This window comes from Haliaeetus albicilla, chromosome 1 (assembly GCF_947461875.1).
Source record: "Haliaeetus albicilla chromosome 1, bHalAlb1.1, whole genome shotgun sequence".
Classification (NCBI taxonomy): domain Eukaryota; kingdom Metazoa; phylum Chordata; class Aves; order Accipitriformes; family Accipitridae; genus Haliaeetus; species Haliaeetus albicilla.
The window spans coordinates 30,017,435-30,028,616 of record NC_091483.1 but is presented as its reverse complement, the minus strand read 5'-3'; positions in this window follow the sequence as shown (position 1 = coordinate 30,028,616).

The following is an 11,182-nucleotide window of genomic DNA, read 5'->3' as shown; positions in this document are numbered from 1 at the left end:
TGTGTGCTATCAACACTCCCATCCTGCAGGCTCACTCTCACATTGAAAAAAAAAAATATTCCTGCATGTCAGAAGCAGTAATTTTCAAAAGCAGCAGCAGCCAATGAAAAAATCATGGAAACTTAGGTGCCCATGACAGCTGGAACAAAGGTTTAGCAATACACGTCATGCTGACTGCATCAAACCATGGGTAACAGATATACTTTGACACCAAACCCTCTTTCTTCACATTTAGGTGTATTAACTATTTGAGTAAGGGCTTCTCCCACGTACCTATGTTCTATCTCCCTTAACGCATGGCATTCTGCCACCCAGAGAGCAAAACAGGTTCACCACCTTCTTTGGGTCACAGAACTCCAGTCATGCTTGAAGCTAAGCCATTTCCCAGCTGCCGCCACTTGAGTGTCCCATCACATGAAGCTGATTTAAAGGCAGCAGACATCAAAGTCATGCCAAGCAAAACTGATCCATTTCTCCTCCAAAAATTACTCAGGGAAGGGCAGGGGCAGGCAATAACAGTCCACAGATGTTCTACAAGAATTTAGTGTGAGGAGCAGGGCTGTACTGAAGTGAAAGCAATGCAAGGAGGGTGCTAGGTTGCCCACATCCCCTAGAGACAGGGGAAGGTGTAAGCTTCACCTGCAACCGTTACCTGTCTTGGCTCTCTAGCAATAAAGCCAGAGAGAAAAAAGCAATACCTGCACTCTGATTGCCCTTCTCTCTTTCTGCAGATGGCTAATACTCAAATTTTCAGACTGCTTTTATGCCTTCCCATGCTTCATCACAGCAAATATTTGCAGGACACGCAGTGCTTCTCCGTTTGACCCATTTTGAGCTGTCTCCTCCTGAGACCCAGATCCTCCCTTCAGCCTCTTCTGCTTTGTAGTCTTTGCTTTTCTATTTGCATGGTTTGCTGGGAGGATGAAGGTGCTGCTCTCCTTACCTCCCTGCAGTGGTGAAACCTGACAGGTTTCATCTAAAGCCATAGGTTCTCTATTGCTGTCATTATAATGAGAAAACAGATCTCTGCTCTTCTCAGGGTTTTCATTATAGATGCATGCCATATAAACTTGGCCTAGCTGTACGAGGTTGAATGACAGTCTTAAAATACTTGAGTCCCTTCAAATTTGATCTACAATACAATTTTTAAAGAGCAAAATGGCACCAGCACAACCTTATAGGTCTATATAATCCCTAAATGAAAAAGCTTATATTAGTCCTGCAAGGCTTAAAAATCAGTTTCTGATACAGATGGAGCAGAGTTAATGGAACCAGCAGCTCCATGGACCCAGCTGCACTCGACCAGGTGCCTTGTACTAGGGACAGACACCTTTTCTTGTACAGGCAAGATCTATAGGAGTATCCCTTTGATAAGCATCACCCAGACTGGCCTGGAAGGAGCTTAGTATCATTCAGTTTGTTGCAAAGAGCCATGGAGAGTTTCTTGCAGGCTTGCAAACCAAAGCAGTGATTCTGATGAGAATGAAATAACGAGCATCTGGGGCTTGATAACATACAGTGACAGCAGAAAAACTGCAGATGGGTGCCATCATCAGTAACAAGATGTTGCAAATGTTCATAAGTTTGTAAGTGCTTTTCTTTAAGGGTAGTCATACGCCAGAGCAGTGCTAGTCTGCCACTAAGAGCCTTGCTCCCCTACAGACATCAGCATCTTCTAATCATCTTCAGTGCAGTTGATTTATCATTATCAGCAGGGCCCACAAAATTGTTTGCAGAGGAGCAGGCTGGTCAGGTTATCTGGCAGCCTTAAAGGCTGTCTCTTTCTGACAAGTACCACATGTTCTGCTGTAGCAAGGGGCTAACCCTTACTTGGAACAGTAAAACAAGCCTAGTGGTAAATAAAGCTGAAGTCAGATCCAATGAATATATCCAAAGAGAAGACTGGTAGTGTCAGGCAGCCAGGTGACTTTGAAATCTGGACTTTCACAAAATACTGACAGCAGCTGCAGATCAGATCCGTCATCTGCTGTACAGCTCCAGACTGGCAGGAGCCACGTGGACTGTAAAAGCAGGCCTTTGTCTTTGGTTGTAAGAAAAGATGCAATCTTAGTTGATATCATCTCAGGCCAGATAACTAAAGCAAGGTAGGTGAGAGAGCAATCCAGCTGTACTTTTAACATAAGTTAACAGGATGAAACAAGTGATTGGCACTACGCAGTGCTTAGTCCCATGTGACTCATACCAAAAGTGCAAACAGCTCTATCCTTGATAGGATATGAACTATCACACACTAACAACATCTTTTTTCCCTAAATAAATTGTGTCCATAAAGTCAGCGAACAGGAAGCACATCCTTCCTCCCTTGGGTAAACCCACATAAAGACATGGAACATCTGTCACTATGTAACTTTTTTTGTGGAGCCATTTCCTATGGCAGATGTACATTTGCAGAAGGCCATCCTGTGACAGATACCACAAATGATTGGCTGGAGGAGAAAACACTTTTGTCTTGTGGTTTCATGTCCCTTTTCCATTGGCTTTCCATGAGCATGACTGAGTTTTAACCTGACTGGTTACAAGAAGAAAATAAGCTCATCCATTCACAGTACACTCACATTTTAGTAGTATACTATAGGTGTTCCCAGAGTCCCTTAGCAGCAATGGCAGCCTCCAGTGCAAGAATGCCTAATCACATTTAGGGAAAATTACAGAGCAACAACAAGCCATGCACTTTGGGCACAATCCCTGAAGACAATGAAAAATTGCTTACACCCTCAGTGATATCTGACAGCAAAGGAACTGTTCAGATTGTTTTAATAATATGTTATGCACAGAGTCAAAAAGCCAAAGCCCTACTTACAGTACCAGAAACCTGAGGACCAGAAGCCAAATCCTTTCCCTTACTGTCAGCTCAGAGACTCACACAGCAGGTTCAGCAACAAGCACAACTGAGCACCAGCAGCGCCTGCAGGACTTCCTTGGTCTTCTCTCTGTGCTCAAAAAGATGCCACGTTCCACTCTGAACCTTCATTAAAGCTAACCAGGCTGAGCTGTCAGCATGACTCAGCAGCAGTCACATCCAGTTTTCACATTTAGCTTTCAAATCTTGTGCACGGAGTTTACCACTACATTACAGGTCTCTCAAGAAACTTTATGTAAGATAAAGATACTAGATGCAGCCTATGCATTAGATCTAGGTCCATAAAACAAATACAGCTACTTCAGTTAAACCTGAGGACTGAAATAAAATGCAAACTTGGTGTATCTATAAATCTTACAATCTTCCCCCCCTTTTTTCAAAGGAAAGTAGATTATAGCTGGAATTTTCTGTTACTTGAGCTTGTCTTCTATCAATTCTTGAAAGATTTGTGTCCCCCTTACCCCTAGAATGTAAAAAAATGTATATTAAAGAAGCTATTATGTGGAATGGTTGGCATTTTTGTAAGCTTAAGAAAACATTTATTAATAAATTACAGTAGAGATGTATGAAAGGTAATTTTATGAAGGCAAGATGAGGGATATTAAACAAACTTCCCTTATTGGTAAAACTTGTGCACAAATAAAGCACAATCGGTTTTGGAAGTATTTCTATCTTACTCTAAATTTGTCTAGGAAGGAGTTAAGTTTTTCAGGAGGCAACTTGATATATCGAAGTATGATACAACATTTCTTTGGCAGAGAACAATTAACAGTTCTACCTAGGAGAGTTGTAGCAATTACACCAGGGTCAGGCTTTTACTCCTTTGCAGACACAGACTCTCAAACGCAGAAACTCTATGAACCTGAAACTCAGGCTCCAGTAACAGATCAGATTCCCTAAAAAGTAAAATGAATACCTACGAGAAAGTGAGGGGTTTGTATATATTGGTATTTATCAGTAACAGTAGTTCCTTCCTTTTTGCAAGCTTCACCATGAATTAATTTATTCTAGAACAATCACAAAAAAAAAAAAAAAAGACCCTTCCTATCAAGCAGATCCAATTTTTACTCTTGTGAATTCACACTTCTGCTACATTTTCCGGCCTGCCATTCTGTAATCCAGGTTAGATAATATCTTAACTGGTGACATAAAGAGCAAGCAGAAAAGAAAAAAAATAATCAGGACATCCTTAAACATCTCTCTCACTTCAGCCATTCTTCATATAGCACAAAGTAGACAAAACAGGATCCAGCTGACAGCATTTATTCCTTTGAAGGTCAGCTTTAAAAGAAAGAGCTACTGTAGCTACCTCAAATGCCTGTGAAGCATTTTTTTTATGGAGGAGGGAGCCTGACCCCTGGAAGAAGGCAGCATGAAGACACAAGCATGTGCTCACCTGGAGAGCTGCCCCCATGGAAACACACCTTATGCTTCAAAGTGAACCTGCCCTGCACCCAGGGCCATGCTGGTTGGGTTGGTGCAGTTCCCGGTCTGCAGAGCCCAGAGAGAGGGGAACATAAAGCTCCCTCAGCATGACAGAAAAAGATGAGTTTACATGATGAGTCATCTCTCTCCCAGTACCTCTTCTGTTTGACAACAGAGTTGAGCCAGCTAACACTGACTTTCCATGGCAAAATGCCTGACGTGAAGAAATTAAGCTGGCTTTGTTTATGGCTGTTTCATTTGTTAGGTCACAAGGTTCCTGAAGTAATCAAGAACCCGTGGGGCTGTTTGAAAAGAGCTAACAACAGGCACAAGCACAGGAGAGAAGGTTCCTTTGCAAGTATACGCCATTTGAATTTGCTTATTTTTAACTGAAAGAGAACTTACAGCAGCAGCAAAGTGAAAAAGCACACAGTAACTATGGACAGCTCTGCCAAGTGAAATCTGGACTTCGTGATTCAACTATTACTAGGGTCAAAAAACAAGGCTTGCATTTGAAACAAACCTGGTCCTCTTTATGAGGTGAGGTGCACTTGGAGGGAGACAGCTGGTACGGTTTTGGAAAAGTGCTGCTAATTATCAGAAAGAGTTGCTTCTTTTAATTCAAAATCAGATTTTCTGCTTCTATAATTCCATTCTTAAGGCACAGTCTGCTAAATTGCAAGACTTGTTTACATACTGTATGGTTTGCATCGCCCTAGGTGGAAGAAATTAAGTTGTTAACCAGATTTCCAGTACTCAGCAACTGAACAACTCAACAGAAGGGGAGATGCAAACTAAGCTGTGAAGAGGATTGGTAGAGAGCATAGTTAAAAAACAGAAAACCTAAAGCAAAGATTAGTATTCTCCACCTTCTTTTATTAAGTGGTAGTTCTGACATGTCTGCCACCAGACTGAATTGGAAGAGGAGGCTCAGTCTGAGACAGGTTTCTTTGTGGGAAGCTACTACAGAGGATGATATAGATGGAACTGCCTTCTCTCAATGCGTTGTTTATGCTGGAAATTCAATTACTATGAGAACATCTAAGACCAATACTATAAATTTGTTCAGAAAGGGACTTGCCAATTAATGGACACAGGTCAATCAGTAGCTATTAAACACAATGGTCTAGGTGCAGGCTTTTTTGCCAAAAGCTGACAAGGTGTCGCAGAGGAAAGACCACACTACAGATCTTACATTTCTTAAGCTGTTTTCTAATCATTTGTCATTAGCCACTGTTGGAAACAAGGCACAAAGTTAGGTCAATATTTTAACCAAGTCAGGAGATGGGAGGACACCTTTGCTGTCAGTTCCAAGTTTAAAATAAGCAGGGTCAAGAATACAGTATGTGCCAAAGGCAGGCAAACAGCAGAGCTCCTGGCTCCCAAGTGAGCCAGAAAAGCAATTTTCTGCATGGAATGCTCTAAGTAATAAAGTATCTTTTTTTGTAGCTCTACTAGCAGTAACCAAACCCCTGTGTTCCAGGGATTTTTTCTTTTTTAAACTGTCTCCAAAGAATAAACAGGCCCTGGATTTCACCAAATGGAAAAAAACAAAGCATATCTCCTCTTTAGTGACATTTTAGCCTATGGAACATGAGTTTAACGAGAAAAAATTCCCGTCAGTCCAGTCCAGTGTTATAGTTACACATGGTTCCTTTTTCCTACTTATACCACAACCCATAGTAATAGATAACAATTAACCATATGAACAAAAATACCAGGTTTTTGTCCTCCTAAACTGAAGAGAGAGCAACAGTCACATCAAACTGAATACTGAAAACTGCTATCAACACTTTCAAAAACATCTACCATGGTTTAAGAGTAACCTTTCTAATCAGGACAGCTACAGAGAACTACTGTAACTATGGCATTTCCCGCTTTGGACTGTGGCAAGGCACAAGAACATCTTCTGTAATAGTAATTTTCCTCTTGCACATCTCACACCACTAGATAAAAGAAACAAATTCTCGAAAGGGCTCAGTGCAAAAGCCACCTCATGCCACATCCCCCTGCAGCTGAAGTCTATTTATTTTTCCAAATGTGTTATTTAAGTCCTCCTTGCTGGGGCAGATATGAACAGCTGTACAGGAAAACACAGTGAAGGTTTTATGTGATCCTAAACACATGACAGATAAACACAATACCAACTGTTGGGAAAAGGCAAGGCACTCTTGGTTTCTACCTTGCTTCGCCTGTGGTTTTTAGCGGAGTTCCATTTGGGACACGCTGCCTACTGCCGCAGTGCAAAATGTCTACCTCTGCATGTGTTTACCACTTGGAGTTTTCTATGTTACTATTTTATTACTGTGTGAGCAGATGATAGCTGGAGGCCAGCACCTGGAAAATGCGCTCTTGCAAGCATTGGAATTAGCATCCAATCATTTCAGTCAGGAAGGAGGTGGGAACAGGCCCAGCTGTTAAGCCCTTCCAGAGCATATCTGGAAATGATACACACACCTGGTGAAGCTCTCAAACCTCCTTTGTGTGTGATCCACAGCCTGCTGCAGGGAAATACGTGGCCACACTCCCTCCGCAGCTCATCTCTGCTTTGTGTGTGGAAGGGAGGATGCCCAAAAGCCAGGGATGGCAGTGGAGTCAGAGAGGGAGTTTGCAGCCCAGGTGGACTGGAGCTGTTCTAATCTGTGCCACTGGCATACCATCTCCCTGAGGGAGCACATCATCCTGCTAGATCTTCCTAATATCTGCCAGTTTTGTGCCACAGAGGAGTTCCTTTATCCAGGGCAAAATTCTTAATCCACACATTCCTATCCCTGCCCCTTTTTATAGCCTCTGCAGCAAAATCTAGACCATAATAGACTGTCCCCATGTTGCTTAATGACAAAGCACAAAAGAAACTTTGCTGAAAGGAAAAAACTCCAGTCGTCTAAGTTTAAGCTGTCAATGACTGTTTTCTGCATGGGTAACAATGTGGTAAGATCAGAACAGAGCAAATCAACTTGAAGCTATGGGGCTGATATTACTGGAAAACAAGAACTCCGTTGTCAGTGTTCACTGATATTTGCAAAAAAAAAAAAAGAAATCGTTATGTCTCACTAAATGACTGAAACAAAAGGTTTAAGTAGCAGTTCATCTGAATTGTTTCCCCTTCTGCAAGATCTCAAATTCAGTTGCAATTCTCCCTTTGTAAAATACCAAAGGGCATAGACAGAAGACAAGTAGGGAAGCCCATGGATTGCATTTTCTACCCCAACACTCCCCACACAGATACAAAGACCTGGATGGGCTTAGGCAGACTATCGGGAAATCACAGAAACTTTTTTCACTGCCTTTCCTACATTCATGTCACCCAAGAGCCACCTGCTAACACCTGAGGAACGCATTGGACAGAGCTTGCCCCAGCATTAGTCCAGAGACCAAAAGCTTTTTCTTTCCTGGCTGAGTACTGACGTTTACGCAGGGACTTTGCTGCACAGAACTGCAAGCTTATTTCCCCCTCCCCTATTTAGTCTTCTGCAGATAGAAGGCCTTTACAGTTAATTGTCTCAAGGCCAAGGGAGAGCTCAGATTACAACCTGGAAAATATGAACTGCCCCGTCCAACAAAACCATTTCGCAAACTCTGTCAGCTTTAGTAAGGGAGCAGCATGGGGCAAATCAGAAAAACCTGAAACATTGCATTAAGGTAAGCAACTGATAAAACTGTTACATGCACAACAGTCACCTCACAGAGCAGCTGCTGTATCAAACGGATTTGATGCCAGTTGAGGATGAGTTGTAAAACTTGTCCAATCTCTATCATGTCTGATTCCAGGTTCAGCATCTGCCCAAGGACCAGGGAAATACTTTGGCTCAGCTGCCTTTGATTTGTCTTCATCACCATCACGAATACTTGTTTCCTCACTGGAGTTAATGTTAGGATGATAGCTGCTTGCTGAATACTCTGGCACAAAAACTACTGTATGAGTCATGCATCCCCTAATGCCATTACAAGGCATGGAACAGCTCACACATGCTATGCCTCTGAGCTGTTTTTAAACTTTACGTCCAGTAAAGGACTTTTTATTGCTTAAAGCCCAGCAGCTGTATTTTAACTAAGCAAAAGACTACCTGAAAAGAAAATGGACAGCAAAGGCAGCTGGGAAAAGCCCAGTGCTTGAGGCACTCTGGCTGGCATGAACACGCTTTACACACAGATCCCCTTGTACAAGACAGCACTGTGCTGCTGCCCATCTCACACAAACAGCTCTTTTGCTACTTTAGCAAAATAGTGCCAATTGTAAAAGCACAGTTTATACCAGCCTCTGAGACACGCAGAGCAAGGTATGAAATGTTTCCTTGCAAGGTTAACATTCTGAGGTATTTAGGCTCAGACCTATAAAAAGGAGGAATTACAATGTTTAGGACAAAACCTACAGATTTTAATAGTATTTTGGGCTGATCTCTTAGATTCAGCAGGAGCTGTTCCACTGCCCCAGCAGCTCAGTCACTGCTGAGTAATAGTTTCACTGTCCTGTGGCACACTCCTGTGAGCCTCCTCCTCTGTCGGCTGCTGGCCATCGCCCCAAGAAGATATTCATGGGCACAACTGAAAAAGCTACCGTAACTATGTGCGTTCTCCATTTTAACATCATAGCTCAGTTTTGAAAAAACGCCCAAAACCTAAATGGATGCACCAGGCAGCGAGGAATCTCTTCTCTCTTCCTTTCCAAGCGAGCCAAGCCCAGCCTGCATGCAGGTGCGTTAACCAACGTGCTGTTCAAGAACCGTTCAAACATTTTAGTGCTCTAGTGTTGCCAATACAATTAATATTGAGCACAGCTCAACAACGCTGGGGAAATCCTTAGAAACCGTTATAAAACAGGCAAAAAATAAAGCCTCTCAGAACTGACACAACATGGGGAAGAAACCATACTTTTTAAGCCAGAAGTATACTCAAGCATAGTTAAAGATCTGTACAAACCTCCTTACAAATGCCCAGCACTGCAAGGCACAGCAGCTGGGAACAGGACAGCCAGCAAATGATCGCATTGCAAACAGCTCACGCTGCCCAAGCGTTCTATTCCCTTCCTGCCACCTGCCAGTTCTGCTGCAAATTCCAGCAACTGCTTCCTTTGGGGGCAGGAGGGCAGACCTAGGCTATAGTTAAAACTTACCTATACTGTAATGAAGGTATATACAATACAGCATTTCAGAAAAGCCAAGTCTCTGTTGTTCAAACCTAGAAAAACTATAAAAAAAGACAAGTAGGAGGACTGAGTGGCCTCAAGGTAATTTTACTAGAGGTGACCCTAAACTATGCACTTCAGCGCAATTAAGATGTAGCCTCAAGAGCATAAATGAGGAAAGGTTGTTGGGGTTGTGTTCAATTCAGAATTAATCATGTTCTGGCAGAACACCTAGAATTTCACATGAATACTCATCCTGGACTGTACCACAGTATTAAAAACCATGCAAGTGACAGGGGTTAGCACAATAACATCAGGTGCACCAGAACCGGGAACGTGTTTTTACACTACAATATGCGTATAGCTGGAGGAGATTACCTCAGAGGGCAGAAGCGAAAACCTCATCTCTCAGTCCTGGGGCTTACTAAAGATGACCGACAGCACCCATAGCAAAACACAACCAGCTTCCAGCTGCCAAGAGCTGTATCTTAGTCAGGGCATCCCCTCAGCAATGACCACCACGCCCACTGCAGGAAGAGACCCACCGCACGCACTACTGCACAACTGCAGAGGCATGTCTCAACAGCACTGCCATCTACAAGGAAGCAAAGGAAAAGCAGCAAAACTGTTAGAAAAATCCCATTCTTCCTTTTCATCATTTTCACATTTCACACAAATGTGGAAGAACCATCTGCTGCTTAAGAAGTCATCTATATCCAAACAGGATTTTTCTTCTGCAGTACATTCCCAAACCAGTTCACTGCTCTTGCAGCTTATGACTCGTCTGCACCACTATTACAAACCCCCAAATCATTGGTAAATCCAGTTTAATGAAGGTAAAATGAGACAGATCCCTATGAGCTAAAGTCACATTCACAAGCTTTAGAAAACATTGAGGATTTGGGGCTACTTTTGCAATAGTTAAGGAATACCAATTCCTTGCAACAAAGGGAATTGACCTTAAAATTACATTACTTCTCAGCTAAACCTGTTGGTGCTTGAATCTCACCATTTCTCCCCAAAATACCTTTGAACAACCCTCATAGCCTGAGAAAATCAAATCTCAGTTCTGCCCTTTATCCCCACCTCACCCCTACCCACCCCCATTTGTTTGTACAGAGAAGATACACTGCTACTGATGAATTAAGAAACTTTTTCAGCTTTTTATTTTTTTACCCAACTACTCTGGAAGGCATATGTCCCCACACGGCAACCTGCAGATATTTCTCCCTTGCCTTTAGGAAATGAACTCAAGGATGAATTTTCCAGGTCCAGGGAAACTTTGAAGCAGCATCTCCACCTCTGGGAGTCAGTAGTCAGCATTTCCTCACCACGCAGGAACACTCCCATTCCAAAAGCACAAGATGAACTCAGGCCATGTAGTGAAATCAGTTTGCAGCCGAGTCAAACATCTACTTTTGCATCCAAAAAATCTCCAGTATTAAGTCTACAACTGTGCAATGACACACCTACAGATAAGTTTCTTTCTGGCTTTAAAGCCCGCAATAGGTAGCACAGACAGACTAAAACCCCTCCTGCAAATTCAAGGAACTGTCTCCAGCTGTTTAACACCAATGGGGTGGCACAACTGCAACAGATGAGGTCCTGTTTGGAGATCACCTGCAATTTCCTGCTAGCTGGTACCACTAGACAAACATATTTAGACTACTCTTTCTGACTGGGGAAACTATAGCAAACAAGGGAAGAGCAGTCAGCGGTATTTTGGAATCATGTGACATCAGTTTTGTTTA